Source organism: Lathyrus oleraceus, chromosome 6 (assembly GCF_024323335.1).
Source record: "Lathyrus oleraceus cultivar Zhongwan6 chromosome 6, CAAS_Psat_ZW6_1.0, whole genome shotgun sequence".
In the NCBI taxonomy this organism is placed as follows: Eukaryota; Viridiplantae; Streptophyta; class Magnoliopsida; order Fabales; family Fabaceae; genus Lathyrus; species Lathyrus oleraceus.
The window spans coordinates 509,162,558-509,167,500 of record NC_066584.1 but is presented as its reverse complement, the minus strand read 5'-3'; the positions used below and the strand labels follow the sequence as shown (position 1 = coordinate 509,167,500).

At 39.2% G+C, this 4,943-nt stretch overlaps 1 non-coding gene across 1 annotated transcript; it reads right to left on the bottom strand.

Annotated features, from left to right (window-relative positions):
- Nucleotides 1–290: 290 nt before the first annotated feature.
- On the bottom strand, nt 291–397 carry LOC127099171 (small nucleolar RNA R71). Its single transcript, XR_007793711.1, has one exon. It is a non-coding gene; the product is annotated as a small nucleolar RNA R71 (small nucleolar RNA).
- Nucleotides 398–4,943: the final 4,546 nt, after the last annotated feature.

The window sequence follows — 4,943 nt, the reverse complement described above, 5'->3', positions numbered from 1 at the left end:
GCCAACAATTTCGAACTAAAACCATCTTTACTGCAATTAGTGTAACATAACCAATTCGCGGTCTCAATACTGAGAACCCAAATCAACATTTAAAAGTGTTTATCCAACTGTCCGACACCTTTAAATCCAACGGTGCTTCACCTGATGCGATTCGTTTAATATTATTTCCTTTCTCCCTCAGAGATAGAGCATGTTCATGGTTAGATTCACTTCCAGCTAACTCAATAACTACCTAGGAAGACCTTAGGAGAGTATTCCTTGCTAGATATTTTCCCCCTAGTAAGACTGTTATTCTTCGAAACCAAATAACTAGATTTACTCAAAACCAAGGAGAATCACTTTCTGAAGCTTGAGAGAGATACAAGGAGTTGTTAAGAGTCTGTCCACACCATGGCCTAGAACAATGGCTGATCGTTCATACCTTCTACACTGGACTCCATTATAACACAAAGATGAGCATCGACGCTGCCGCTGGTGGCGTGTTGATGAACAAACCTTACCCTGAAGCTTGTGACCTAATTAAGGATATGGCCCAAAACCATTACCAATGGGGAACTGAACGAGCATCAGTAGAGAAAAAGGAGACCCAAGGTGGAATACATGAGATAAGTTTTATGGACATGATGCAAGCGAAAATGGACGCTTTATCCCTTAAGGTCGAACATATTTCTACAAACTCTAACACCGCAGCGGTAGTCCACACAGAGTGTGAACTTTGTGGATCTAAAGAACACGAATCGGCGGAATGTAACCTTTTGAATGACCTGAACACCGACCAAGTGAATTACGCCAAAGGTAACCCATTTTCAAACACTTACAACCCTGAATGGAAGAATCACCTGAATTTTACCTATAAAAACCAAAACCTTATCCAAAATTTTGCACCTCAAAGACCACAAGGTTTTTAAGCCCAAAAACCAAATCAACCTATGCAAGTTGTGCCCCAGAAGCCTAACCTTGAGAAGATCATGGAGAACTTTATATCAGGTCAGACTCAACAAAATAAAGAATTCCTAAACCAGAACATTCACGTAAACAAACTGATAATGCCATTAGGGACTAAGGTTGATCAGATAATTACTCACAACAAGATACTAGAAACCCAGATCTCACAGGTAGCACAAAACCAAGCCCCACAAACTACACCTGGAGGACAATTCCCTGGATAACCTCGACTCAACCCTCGAGGGCAAGCTAACGCTATCACATTACAAAGTGGGACCGCTTACGAAGGGCCTTATAACCCATCAATGAGCGAGTCCAAAGCTTCTAAAGAAAATATACCTACCAACCAAGGAGGGGAACTAGTGGAACCCGAAAAACAAACCGACCAAGAAGGAGAAGCCAAGGATAAAACTTACAAACCACCACCCCCGTACAAACCACCAATCCCAGATCCGCAAAGACTTAAATAAACCAAAATCGATAACCAATGACAAAAGTTTATAAAAGTAATAGAGAAGCTTCATGTAGAGATTCCTTTCACCAAAGCCATCACCCAAATTCCATCTTACGCCAAATTTCTCAAAGACATCTTAACCAACAAGCGTAGGCTTGACGATCCCAAACCCTTGGAATGCAACTTGATTTCCGAGAATCAACTAGCTAAGAAGGAGAAAGACCCTGGGAGTTTTTCTATACCTTGCATTTTAGGGAGTCATGAGTTCGACAAAGCTTTCCTAGACTTAGGCGCTAGTGTGAGTTTAATGCCCTTAGCTGTGTGTAAAAGGTTAAACTTAGGAAAATTACAACCAACTAAGATGTCCCTCCAATTAGCCGATAGATCTGTCAAGTATCCTATAAGCATATTAGAAGACATCCCCGTTAGGATCGATCAACTTTATATCCCGACAGACTTTATGGTCATGGATATCAAGGAAGACGACGATATCCCTATCCTTTTAGGTAGACCATTTTTATCAACAGTCGGAGCTATAATAGATGTTAAAAGAGGAAAATTAACTTTTGAAGTAGGAGATGAAAAGATAGAGTTTATTCTTTCAAAGTTCCTGATGGCACCAATCATAGGAGACACATGTTACGCAATTGATATCATAGATGAATGCATAAGGGAATTTGATTAAGAAGAACCTATGATCGAACCATTTTCAAACCCGAATGAAAAGGATGATGAGCTAAAGGAAATGGAACCTCACACTAACGAATGTTTGGCCCTTACTCCAGACCTTTCACCAAACTCTCAAAAACCAACTCAAGAACTTAAGAAATTGCCCAAGAACCTAAGATACGAGTTTTTGGATAAAGAAATGAACCGCCCAGTAATAGTTAGTGCCACCTTAAACCAAGACGAGACAAACCAACTCTTGAATGTTTTACGAAGATACCTCACTGCCTTAGGATACAACATCTCTGATTTAAAAGGTATAAGCTCATCCGTGTGTATGGACAGGGTCTCACTAGAGGAGGATTCAAAACCTTCCAGAGAACATTAGAGAAGAATCAATCCTGTAATGAGTGAGGTGGTAAAGAAGGAAGTCCTTAAACTGCTAGAAGCTGGTATAATCTATCAGATCTCCGATAGTAAATGGGTAAGTCCTGTACATGTGGTACCCAAAAAAGGAGGCATCACAGTCGTGCAGAACGAGAATGGAGAGCATGTGGCTAAACGTATAGAATGTGGATGGCGTATGTGCATAGACTATAGGAAACTCAATAAGGAAACTAGGAAATACCATTTCCCCCTTCCACGCATAGATCAAATGCTTGAGCGTGTTGCTAGACACTCTTACTTTTGTTATCTGGATGGATATTCTGGATTTTTCCAAATACCCATACACCCCGAGGATCAAGAGAAAACAACCTTCACCTGTCCTTATGAAACATTTGCTTACAGTCGAATGTCGTTTGGACTCTGCAATGCGCCAACTACTTTCCAACGTTGTATGATGTCAATCTTCGCAGATTATCTTGACAAAATTATGGAAGTGTTCATGGATGATTTCTCGGTATGTGGGTTTGACTTTGAGAATTGCCTCATTAATCTTGAGAAAATCCTAGAAAGATGTGTAAAAGTTAACCTTGTATTAAACTGGGAGAAATGCCACTTTATGGTTAAAGAAGGCATAGTGTTAGGACATATAATATCTGAAAGAGGCATTGAGGTCGACAAAGCAAAGATAAAAGTGATAGAAAACCTTAACCCTCCTAAGACTGTTAGAGAAGTTCAAAGTTTTCTTGGACACGCCGGTTTTTACCGACGCTTTATCAAAGATTTCTCTAAAATAACAAAACCCCTGACCGACCTTCTGATGAAAGACGTTGAATTCATTTTCAATGAAAAATGTATCGTAGCCTTTAATCATTTAAAACAAGCGCTAATTTCAGCACCCATTTTACAAACTCCGGATTGGACTCAACCTTTTGAAATAATGTGTAATGCTAGCGATTTCGCTCTAGGAGCTGTTTTAGGACAAAGAAAAAATAAGAAATTACATGTGATATATTACGCTAGTAGAACCCTAGATGCCGCTCAACTCAATTATACGACAACATAGAAGGAACTCCTAGCTGTAGTTTTTGAAATTGATAAATTTAGGTCTTATCTTGTTGGATCTAAGATTATAGTCTATACAGACCATGCAACTATCCGTTACCTTCTAAGCAAAAAGGATACGAAACCTAGGTTACTCAGATGGATCCTTTTGCTACAAGAGTTCGACTTAGATATCCGAGACAACAAAGGAACAGAAAACATAGTTGTTGACCATCTTTCCAGACTAGAGCATTTGAAGCCAAACCATTTACCTATAAATGATGATTTCACCTATGACAGATTGATAGCTAAGTTAGATACCGTTCCCCTTGAACCTGATAGAGACAACTTTGGAACAGTTTCAGAGATTAGCAGAGTACCATGGTACGCTGATTTTGTGAATTATCTAGCCGCTGATATCATACCACCTGACCTCAATTATCAACAAAAGAAGAAGTTCTTTAAAGATGTAAGACATTTCTATTGGGATGAACCACTCCTTTTTAAAAGAGGAACAAATAACATTTTTCGACGTTGCGTCCTAAAAGAAGAAGTTAGAAATATCATAGAGCTTTGTCACTCTTCACCCTATGGTGGACATTCAAGCACATCCCAGACATACACTAAGATCCTTCAAGCTAGTCTTTATTGGCCAACACTATGGCGTGATGTCCATACTTATATTGTCCAATGTGATCGGTGCCAGCGCGCTGGAAACATCTCAAGACGCGACAAAATACCTTTGAAGAACATCCAAGAAGTGAAATTATTTGATGTTTGGGGTATTGATTTCATGGGACCTTTTCCATCTTCGATGGGAAACAAGTACATTTTGGTAGCCGTCGACTATGTGTCCAAATGGATGGAAGTTATAGCCTCACCCACTAACGACACAAGAGTAGTCATCAAGTTGTTTAAAAACAAAATTTTCCCCAGATATGGAGTACCATGACTTGTCATAAGTGATGGTGGATCACATTTTATATCCAGGATATTCAAGAAACTCTTAAGAAAGTATGGAGTAAAACACAGAGTAGCAACACCATATCATCCCCAGACTAATGGTCAAGTGGAAGTATCAAACAGAGAGATTAAGCAAATCTTGGAAAAAACTGTTTCAATATCTGTAGCGGGGTATTCGTTACCATTAGAGATATTGACTAAATCCAAGGTAAATCATACAAGTCGAGTCGCCACCGAACTTCTATTTATCCAAAGGAATGGTTAGAAAGCGAACAAAAACCTAAAAGTTTTATCGAATCAAAAACTAGTAAAAATGTCAGAGATCTGGGTAAGAGGGTTGGTTATGCAATGGGAAGGTGTTAGGCACCCAAAGCATCCTAGGTACTCCTAGGGAGCCCTTTTCACATTTGTTGCAAAGGTTGTTGTTTTTTTTTTGAAAATTTATTTGTGCAAACATGATTGAAGGGATGAGAAAAGCGTGTATGTT